Here is an 11,828-nt window from a genome sequence, read left to right on the forward strand (position 1 = left end):
AATTTTTTTTTATTAAAAGTTAAGGATTTGGTTTGTTTTGCGTATTACACGTTTAGTCTTGTGTTTGAGGAAGAGGACAATTAAAACAGAATAAAATTCTGATCATAATATGGCAAAACGTAAAGTTAGGATCTCCAATAAATGATTTACTTAATAAAAAAAATTAAAAAAAAAAAAAAAAAGGCATGTCTGGCCTTGGTTGCTGGTCAGGAGAGCTGGTCCTTATAACTCTAATAAGTACTCTTAGTAGCTGTGATAGCCATTTTTTTTATGTTACATTGCATTAAAGGTATTCTTACATAATTATATATCATATCATAAGGTTCATGTGTCTACAAATTCATGTCTTCCATCTGCTTTCACAACACTGAGTCTTTATATCATGGTGTCAAGAACTATACAACAAAGGAGATTGTGATAAAAGCCTCCATCAAAGATAGGCTGCCGTAATTAGTTATGCATGGGCATAATCTCAGATTTGTAAATTGTCTAATCTGTTATTTGGATATAGGAAACAAGTGATTCTGACAGGTTTCCTTGTATCCCCTTATCCTACAGGCAGTGGTGTACTTTGGTGGGGGGCCACAGGTACACAGAAGGCCCAAGTCTCCCAGAAATTACCTCTCTATCTCTCAGCATCTCCTGCCATTCTCCGCCAACCACTTCTGTGTGGCTGTCACTTCTCACAGTTCTGCTTCTTCAATTGCCTCTTCTGTCTTGTTTTTGTGCACTACTCCCCAATATCAGCTCTGTTAATCGGGCCTCCCAGAGTACTTCTGAAAAAGGACAACGCTGCGGCACCATGTGGACAGCCTCTCCTCCGATTGGAGTGTGCACAGAGGCTCTCACTTTGAGGAAGCGCTCTGGAAGGCCTGGTCAACCGGGGATACGAGGAAGAAGCAAACAAGAAAAGAACACCGAAGAACAACAAGCCCAAAGACAAGAAGCGGAGCTGTGGACAGGGGCACAGAAACAGTCAAAGGAGAAAGCAGGGACAGAATGCATGAGTGAGTGTGAGAGCATGAGTGAGTGTGAGTAAAAGTGAGAGTGAGTGTGAGAGAGTGAGTGTTTTTACATTCTAAAGTTGGAGGTGGCAAATACTAGGTACGCCTTTTCCTTCAGAAGAGGATTCTGGTCCCATGCCTAACAAAGTAAGGAAAAATGTGCGAGTAGAAGACAAATTTAAACATGAAGAATCACAGGAGAGAGACTCGAGGGGGAAGAACAGTTCAAGAAAAAGTTCCAAGGAAGCAGGGGAGGGTTGACAACAAGTGGGCTACTAAGAAAGGATCCAAAAACAAGTTTTTAACCCCTAATGGGCAGTATTTACACTGTAAAACACAGTTACCCGAATGTGTTATTAAAATGACCATAAGGATTCAGTCATGTTGCCTACAGTAATTCTAAGCCCTAATAAGCTTCAGTTAGTGTCCCGAAACCTTAAGATCAGAGTAGCCTAGAGGAATGGCATCCATGCTCAACCTGTGTTAGAAAATTCCCAGACCTAGAAGTCTACCCTTACTGATAATCTGTGTGGATCAATGAAGTATTTGTACTACCGGTATTGTCACTTTCACTATATATATTGATCTATACACTGCAGCAGTTGCCTAACTTACACACTAATATATATATATATATATATAGTGAAAAGAAAGGTCATTTCTTACACAACTCTTAGCATCAACTCCCACCAAAAAAAAAAGATTAATCAATGTTCCCCACATGGTTAGCCTAGGGCCCTAAAAGTCTTTGAATCATCCCTGTTAATCAATAGACCACTAGAAGACGTACCCTCTGTCTTGCTAACATTTTTAACACATATCAGCGGTGTGATGGTGCCCATATGATGTATTTCTGATTACGCAAAGTGACAGCTCCTTTTTTTTTTAAATTTCTTAAACTGTTTCAAACCCTGGCAAGGAAGTATAAAGATGCATAGAGGAAGGCTTTGGAAAGGTAACACGAAAAAATATTTTTTTCCCCAGTAAAATCATGGCAGCAAGATCATGGCTGAGCCATACCTCCCAACATTTCAAATGTCATTTTTTCAGCAATATAATAGTCAAAAGATACTAGAATGTAATGTAATGGAGAGCATCATCAGTAGAAACCATTCATGGTCAAATAAACCATGTAAGTACTGTGATGTGATCTTTATGAGGTTTGTCTTTATGGGAAATAGGAGCAGGTCAGAAGTCAGGTCCCGCTGGCTAAACAGTATGGCCAGCTCTTAAGAACGCAACTGCTCCATTGTCAAGAGGGTTCCTATTGCTGCTTTTCCTGTACCATCAATGGTGTTAGCCATATCTAAACTTATCAATTCAGCAGTTGACAAGTATGTGTATTAGGACACTTTCTTCACCTCTTCCTTCCCTTGTATTAAACCTTCGCTATCCTGCAGCTCAGATGCACGTGGGAGGAGAGGAGTTTCTGTGGCAGAAACATAGTAGCAAAAATTCTGACTTCACATCTTATGGCCATAGCATGCTTAGCCCACCAGTACGCCAAAGTGCTCCAATATACAGTGTGGGTCCTAACGCAAAACCTCGCCTACAGAGGTCCAAACCACATGCCAGAGAGACTAGACTGTAGACTGAGACAAACATAACAGGTGGGGCACACCTTATAAAAGGAACAGAGCTGAAGCAAAGAGCAGAACTGGAAGCAAGGAATGGAAGATCAAAACAGAGCATAAGGAAATCCAGGAATGGATTGTAGCAAAACAAAGAAACTGAAGCAAGACCGAGATATGCAGCTCTGCAGCCTGAGTAGAGCGTGACAGTATGTTAATGTGTGTATGTATGTATGTATGTATGTATGTATGTATGTATGTATGTGACTATGTGCATGTTAGTATGCTAGACTGTTACTGTGTGCGTGTATAAACATGTTACTGTCTGACAGTCAACACAATGAGAAATCTAACATCTGGGAATCAAGAGCAACCTCCCAACAGTCCTGGTTTTTGGGGCGCAAGAGAGCATTGGAGCATAAGGAGATTGATTTGGACGCTGAAATGTTAGGGATATTGTACCCTGAATAGGTATACCAGCTAAAGTCAGCTTCCTCCGCTACGCCACGCTACCGTCTTCCTCTCAAGAAACATCAGCCAAGGCTAGATGTTTGAGGGTAAAATCATGAACTCTGTTTTAATGGGAAACACACAGGTATTTAACATAGTAACAGCAAAACACACACAGTTCTCCATCAAGTCCTCTTTTGCACACTGCCCAGTATTTGCACTGGGCCCACCTCAGCCCCGTAGGGGGTCGCTATTGTAGTCTGTGGGGAGGATGGTAAACACGGGAGGTTCCCCGACTTCTGGATGAAACTGGTTGGATATCAGATCTTGGTGCAAATACTCTCCATGGAGAGTAACATACCACACATAAAACCCCCTCTAAAATGCAGGCACCCCAACTTTGCAACAGACATGCAATACAGACATTATGTTTACTGTGAATCTAAAGTTAAATGTTATTCAAGACTGATAAAGACTATTTGGCCTTTATTTCAAATATTTTGTTTATATAAAGTGTGCATGCTTACACTCTTTTTGATGAAATCTTAGTCACAGAAAACTACTTAATGGATCCATTTGTCTGCCTCATAGTCTAATTGGTCTAGCCTTATTGGTGTCTCCCTTTCTCTTGAGCAGTGGTGGCCACCAGTGTGGTTACAGACATGTTCTGGTGGCCACAGTAGCACATTACAGAGTGGAAAATAACCATTTACTATTATTATTATTATTATTATACTAGGGGTATATAGCCTATCCAACTGTCATGAACCGCATACTCACCTGCTCTCATGCTTCCACGGCGGGCAGACGCCTCTTTTCCTCTATATAGCAACGTGCCCCCAACGCTGCCGACGGAGGCCAGTGGAGAGGAGGATGTGCCCACAGGTTACCACGGAGACGCGTCTCCTCTCCACTGCCAACAGACGCCAGCAGGACAGGAGACGCGTCTCTTCCGCCGTTAATTTTGGAGCCAAATTAAAATAAATAAAAGCCCTGCACTCCCAGAAACTTTTGCTCAGGTATCAGTTGAAGTTTCTTCCTATATCCAAGCTTTCCTCTACTTCCTTCGTGTACCAGGCCTTATTTTGTGACTTTGACCAGTGTTACTTGCAGCCTGCCCTTTGCCTCGTGACCCGACCTTGCTCTTGGATTCTCCCTTTGTACCTCGTCTGGATTTTTCGTGTAGTTTGTCTCCTGCCAATGGGAACCTATTCGCTCGCCAGCTCACGTTGACTTTCATCTGCTCATGTATTACACCAACATACTAAGGGTTGTAAGGGAGGCTGGTAGAGGACATACTGATTACTAACACGTAAGCTTGTGCTGAGTAAAGGTTTGGACTCCCTAAATTCATTGCATTTTCCATTGGATTTGGCAATACTTTGGAACGTCCCAGGATCATCCCCTTTTCGGTGGATGTGGCAATGATTAGGGAGCAGAGCTAGCCAAGTGTGGGACAGGACTAGCCCAGTTAAACTTCTAAAGGCAGCAAGTGGACAGAGAATAGTCAGGGGTGGGTTGTAATGTGTGAAATTAAGATCAGGAGTAGGTTGTAACTTTGTGAAATTAAGATCAGGAGTGGGTGTAGCCAAATGCCACTCCACAGCCTGCATATTGAAAATAGTAATCCAGTGCCCTGGGAAACCAGTGATTTACCCGGAGATTCTGTGATACCCGGCAAGTTATCAGATATGCATTCAGTACAATGTGATAAGCAGATATGTCAAAGTGCTACATCCGATTATAATTTAAACATTCCAGGATCCACATAGGATTTAAATCATGTACCCTCCTCTTTATAATAGAACGTGGTATTAAACACTTTATCGGTAATGTACGTTTTTGCGATTGTGGGGACTGAGTTGCTGCCTTGATTTGTATATATCTTTGTTGAATGATCCCACTCACGTGGTCACCTTGATATGCACAAACATTTACACACAACAGTCACACACATTCTCCTATTCACTTTTATAAAAATTGTCTTCCCAAACGATGGCTGTCAAGGGGAGGGAGTAATCTGCCAAAATTCTATTCATTATGAAGGACAAACACTGTCAGGTATCTCCAGCAAGAAGGGTTGAACTGGTCACGTATACTACATAATCCAACAGATAAGAAGGGTTTGAAGATATCTCATTGGTTTAACATGGATCATACAGGGCCAGTTACTCTCTTTCTGCAACAGGGGCTCATCCCCAAAGCCACTTAAAAACTGTCAGTAAATCCTGCCTTCAGTGGGTCCTCCTGAAACCAAACTATTCTTGTTTGCCTATTGGAAATGGTGCAAGGTCAGAGAACTGAGTGAGGCTTCAATTAGGGGGTTGGTGGTGGTCTATGCAGTCGGCTGTTCTTTCTGATTTTTAAATATGATTAAATAATTGCACCTAATCAGTTAGCTATTCATCCAGACATAAAAACAAGGAGGAATACTTAAAATGTGTGGAATGTCATCAGAATAACATAGCTTGCAAAACTAACGTACCTAATAATTTAACTATATTATTTGCTTCAGTTGAAAATTTGCTAAGAACTTTAAGGAAAGGAAGTTAATTTATAGCTTTGAAATGTAGGTGCTGGCTTACAGTGTAATGAGATAAATTGCATTGTTCAGTTCCTATACATTGAGTGTTTTTCAACGTGCATAACAGGTAGGTTTTTTCCCTCTTGTATCTGAAATTATAGAGCACTCATTTATAAATATATTTTAAATGTCTACATGCATTGATTCATGGTAAAAACTTCATAAATGTTACTCGAACAGAACTCCATAGGGTAACAAGAGATGTCTCCGACCAGTCTATAAAGCAGTGGCCTCTTGGAGAGCCGGATCACCCAATATAACAATCTAAGCCATGTATCGTGTGTCCTAGCCCTAGACAATTGAGGTCAAGAAAAGCCTCCGACTACATATGGAACTGTAAAAATTGTGTCAGCCTACCTAGAAACCAAATCCTTTCGTCTTTTCATAATTTATTCTAGTAATATGTGGCTGGCAAGAGGTGGTTGAGCTTTCTTCGCATCCTCTTTTTTATTTTTTTATTTTTTGTAATACATTTTAGTATTTTTTCATATTTAATTAACCTGTTTCACTTACAATAATTGCACTCTCTAGGAAGTTAAGCAAATAATGCTCTGCAGATTTTTTATTTTATTATGGTATTTTTCGCTAAAGGTTTAATCACGAAACCAACAGGGAAACCACATTGTGTTACAGGACACCATTGGTCCTTGTGGCAAATGTTCCTGGAATTACATTTATTTATATAGCGCCAGCAGATTACATAGCGCTGTTACATAAAATCAGTAAAATAAATTAAAATTACAAACAATAGCACACTGGTACAAAAGGAGAAGAGGGTCCTGCTCTTCCGAGCTTACAATCTAGTCGGTGGTTGAGAGGAGGTGAAACAGTAGGAGAGGACTGCTTGGAATGTGAAATTTGTCCTTGAAATTTTGTCCCTCTCATTTCATTTCATTCTCATTTCATTTGCTCTCACCTGTTTTATTTTTAACTAAGGCCACTTTGGTCTTCTGGGCCAAACATGCCAGCCAACTGGCTCTTCTCTAGGAAGAAAATAGTTCAGGGTAGTTTGCTAGGTGTTCTACAGTCCTAAAAGTCACATTTATTTTTAAACATTTTCCAATATTAATATTTCCATTAGAGACCTCTAGTAGAGTTATTTTTTGGCGGTATAGCTGTGTAGTAAGCAGGATACCTAGTGGTGGGTTCTTAACTATCGTTAGGTGAAGCAGTTTGTTAGAAAGCTTACCGGGTTTTCAATGACTGCCCTTGCATCCTTGTTCCTTCAATCTGCCCACGCTGCCATTTCTTCAGTCTTCACAGCACCCCCGTGTCACCTCTTCTAGCTGGACCACATACCAAACAGGGACATGACATCCTCTGAAGATATTAAAGGCCCTTTTTGTATGGGGTGCCGGACAGCCCTTGCACGATGTCACAAATTGCCAAAATATAAGGCCTTTTCTCCGATACATGGCCTCTGTATATATGCGCTTGGCACTCTAGTTTGCCCGCATTGACAATGCAATGTTCTGAGCCCCATGAGACTTCCAGGTCTTAGAGTAAGAGGATGGAGAGCGCCAGAGGATACTGGGTAGGTAGATATTTATGTTAAAGCTCCAGATAATATCACAGCATAAGCCTTATTAAAGCACTGTCCTTAGCCATGCCTCCAGCTACATACCAAGAAATGTCACATTTGGCCACTTAAATTTCTAGGCGGTATGATATACAAATGTAACCTGAAAAAAAGTCTCTTTTGGTAAATAAACTTAATAGCTCTTTTTCAATTACCGAGTTCTTAAATATAAATTTAAATCTGAGCAATTTAATGTAATGTGTTAGAACAGGAAGCTGTAATTATGCATACAAAGGAGCTATTTGCAGGGATATACCAGAGATAGTCCATTAGATGACATTGTAATTGAAGTTTATATGAAATCTTTTGTAAGATGGTGACATATTTCTGTGGCATTGACAGTCTTTCTATGAAATTATAGTTATTTGCATTTTTGTTTTCATGGTGGGAAACTGTTTTATATAAACCTTTGAAATGTGAAATAATACTTGAAATTTGAAATCACTGCAATCAGTTCCTAAAGGCTCTTCAAAGGAGTGGGGATGTTAGATGGAGTTAACGGTAGAGAGAAGTGTTGAGATGACACTCTTGTTGGGGTTGGTACTTGATACTATCACATCATCACAATTCACCTACAAACCCAAGTATGGTAAATATCTTGAATGTTCTCAAAATAAAAGCCAACCCTGCAAATACCTGAATACAAGCTGAACAAATACTTCTAAGTGGAACTGGGGGGGTCTTCTCACAAGATGTAGAATATTTAGACTTGAGCCAAACCATGCATTCTAAACCTCAGGTCTGGAGAGTAAATTGACAAAACTCTACACTAAATGTCATAAGAAATGTCCTTATTTTTTAAAAAAAAAAATTGTCCATTAAAACAACCTGAAATGGATCAGACATACAGTGTAGACGTTGTTAATGTTGCAAATGACTATTATAGCTGGAAACGGCTAATTTTGAATGGAATATCTTCGTAGGCGTACAGAGGACCTTTATCAGCAATCATCACTGTTGTGTTCATTAAAAAACCCCTTTTCAATTATATTAGCACAGCTGGAAATGTCCTTGGTTTCCATTAAAATGGCTAATTGACCCCAAACTTCTGAATGTTAGTGTAAATATAGAACATTTATGATTATAATATCATGTGATAATCAGTTTACTTATTGCAATTCAGCATTTCGATTTTTATTTTAACTTGTGCATATAATGTATATAATTCTGTTCCTTTGATGCATACCTATAATATGGATAAGAAGATGTGTTTAGGATCAATATTACACAGATAACTTAATATGTCAGTTCCCCTATTTTTATTCTTAATGCATATTGGACCACATGTTTCATGGATTCCAATGTGTTTCACAGCATGCTTACCTCTATACGTAATCTTTAGTCATTTAGAGATTAGATTCTTTCCGATTCCTTTTTTTTTTTTCTCTTTATGAAGCTTTTTGCAAGTGTTGTTTAAACTAGGATCTTAAAAATCAAACGTTTCTATAATCTGAGAAGATCACAGACAAAAAAAATCGGCACTAAATGTTCGATTAAGTACTGCTCGATAATGATTTTGTACAATCAAATGCATTGTTTATTACTCAATCACAAAGGAGAGCATAATAGATGATACAAAAAAGTATTTAATCTTTGAACTTTATAAATATATTATTTATTTGATCATCACATGCAATTTGGATATTTTCACCCTTATCCTTAGGCCTACCTACCCCTCCTGCATTCAAGAGGTGAAATGCAATCAGACACTTGATTCTTGGCACACAAATGGCAACTAATTACATAAATCAATGCAATTATTAACAAAGAAAACTGCATAATCCTAATTGGCTTTCAGAAAAAGAATATGTCAAACTAACCTTGATTTTGAGACAAATAAGCAAAAACATACACAACATATTCTTGGGATTTCAATAGATAAAAATATAAGTTTGTATATAAGAAAAAGCTTCTATGTTACAGCAAATTACATATTCTAGGAGGCAGCAGAATCGGATAGCATGTCGAAAAAGTGTGTTTACGTCCTTTATGTTAATGTACGCAAAACAAAGACATAAAAATATATTCTTATCCATTGAACATTTCAACATGGGTGAAAGCCTTATGTGCAACCATAGTATAACATAAGCTTTTGATAGAACCCTAGGCAGCTCTAGCATCTCTAGTCTAAATTCCGTTTAAGAAGGAATAACCTGTGAATAACACTTTCAGGGATTATGAAAATACAAAACGTGAACGGACATAGCTTTGTATAGACGGCCATTTGCTCTATATAAAGAATGACGTACAGCATTTCCTGTATTATTCAAGTAGTGTATATATGCAATTTTTTTGTTTTGTTTTTGTTTCTTTTATGTTTTAACTCACCAAGAAATTAAATTTGTTGATATGATATTTGTAAAGTTTATATATTTGCGGCATTACTTTTAGATAACGCAAAGTTGTTCTACATAAAGCATGTCTAAAATCGATTAAATCCTCCATTGATTTGATGTTTCAAATACCTTTCAGAAGATAATCATTCACGCTTTCACTTGAATAACCTACCCAAATGTTTTTAATAGTTTAAACAACCAGCATATATCTGCTGGATGTGTATTTACTATAGGAAACATTCCAATAAAGACACAGAATTATGTTATTTAAAATTAAAGTATACCTTGCAACCACAGTCACTTTAATAATATCTATGTTAAATGTCATAATAGAATAATGCTTTGAAAGTTGACTTTACAACTTGCTGGTATTTATAAGTCTTTCCACACACAAATTAACAATTAAAATGGTATCAGAAGGGGTACTTCAATGCCCACTTTGTTTTAGGTAATTAAAGGCTGTTGGGAAAGAGTTGAATTAAGGGTACTTATAGCACTGAAAGTTAATATTGTGAAGCTTGACTTAATGGTTACTTGTGGCCCTTAGATCTAATAAAGGTTAAGTAACACGGCTCTCTCTACTACACAGCATTCACACATATGTCATGATAGTGCCCCTTCAGAGTTTCACAACAGACTTGTTTGTACTTTGAGAAAGGTCAGTATATTGTGCTAGCCCATCTGCTAGCAATCATATTAATAAAAAGGTATTGCAGTGCATATGATGTTGAAAGACAGGTTTATTTTCCTACTGTATTCCCGTAATGGATCAACTATTATCTTACAATACAATAGATAAGTCTGGTTAATTCCTCGATCTGGTCCCATGTTGCTTTCGTGGTCCTGAAGTGAGTCATGAGGAGGTGCGCTGTATTGGGGAGGAGGTGCGCTGTATTGGGGAAGGAGGTGCGCTGTATTAGGGAGGAGGTGCGCTGTATTAGGGAGGGCGTGCGCTGTATTGGGGAGGGGGTCTCCCAGGTATATTAATACCAATACCGTATTTGCTCGATTATAAGACGACCCTGATTATAAGACGACCCCCCAAAATCTGAATATTAACTTAGGAAAAAAAGAAAAAGCCTGAATATAAGACGACCCTAAAGGAAAAAAGTTTTACCAGTAAATGTTAATTCATGTAAACTATTTTTTTTAATAAAAGCTATGATTGAGAAAAATATTTTTTTTGTTTTTATTTCTTGTATTTTCCAACCTGTCCCCCAGTTACGCACATCTGCCCCCAGGCTTGCCACTCCAATATGGCACTGTGGCCCATGATATGCCTTTTAACCCTCTATATGCCACTGTGCCCCATGGTATGCCTTTTGACCCCCTATGTGCCACTCTGCCTCCAGAAATGCCTTATACCCCTATATGCCACTCTGCCTCCAGAAATGCCTTATACCCCTATATCCCATTCTGGCATTTAGGGGGTTAAAATGCATATTATGGGGCAGAGTGGCATATAGGGAGGTATAAGGCATTTCAGGAGGCAGAGTGGCATTAAGGGAGTTAAAAGGCATTGTATAGAGCACTCTGCCTCCAGAAATGCCTTATACCCCTATATGCCACTCTGGCATTTAGGGGGTTAAAATGCATATTATGGGGCAGAGTGGCATATAGGTGTATAAGGCATTTCAGGAGGCAGAGTGCTCTATTAAATGCCCCCTTAACGCCACTCCAGAAATGCCCTATGCCCCCATTTAACACACACACACACACACACACACACACCCTATACCCCCATTTAACTAACACACACACACACACACACACACACACACACTCTCCCCTCCCCTCCCCTCTCAGCCCTCTCTTACCGGTGCTTCCAGCCGGGGCAGCGGGTTGACGTCGCCTTCTGCTGCAGCCGGAAGGAGGTGGAGTTGGCAGCGGGGGTTTGTCTGCGTCCGTCGCGTATACTTTCCCCGGCTGTCAGAGATCAGAGTTCCCCGCACCGGTGCGGGGAACTCTGATCTCTGACAGTCGGGGAAGGTTTGCGCGACGGACGCAGACAACCCCCGCTGCTAGCCACACCTCCTTCCGGCTGCAGCGGACGTTGTCTACGCGGATCGCGTAGACGTCAACCCGCTGCCCCGGCAATACAGCAGGAAGCACCGGTAAGTGTGTGTATGATGGTGGGGGGGGGGGGGGATGAGACAGGAGGATCCAGGTCCCCTGCAGCGGTGCGGGGGATCTGGATCTTAGTCTCCTAATCAGACTCTATTTGAGGTCTGATTAGAAGACGACCCCGATTAGAAGACGAGGGGTATTTTTCAGAGCATTTGCTCTGAAAAAAACCTCGTCTTA

The sequence above is a fragment of the Sceloporus occidentalis genome, unplaced genomic scaffold (assembly GCF_023333645.1).
Source record: "Sceloporus occidentalis isolate IW3139 unplaced genomic scaffold, rSceOcc1.0.p SCAF_72, whole genome shotgun sequence".
Classification (NCBI taxonomy): domain Eukaryota; kingdom Metazoa; phylum Chordata; class Lepidosauria; order Squamata; family Phrynosomatidae; genus Sceloporus; species Sceloporus occidentalis.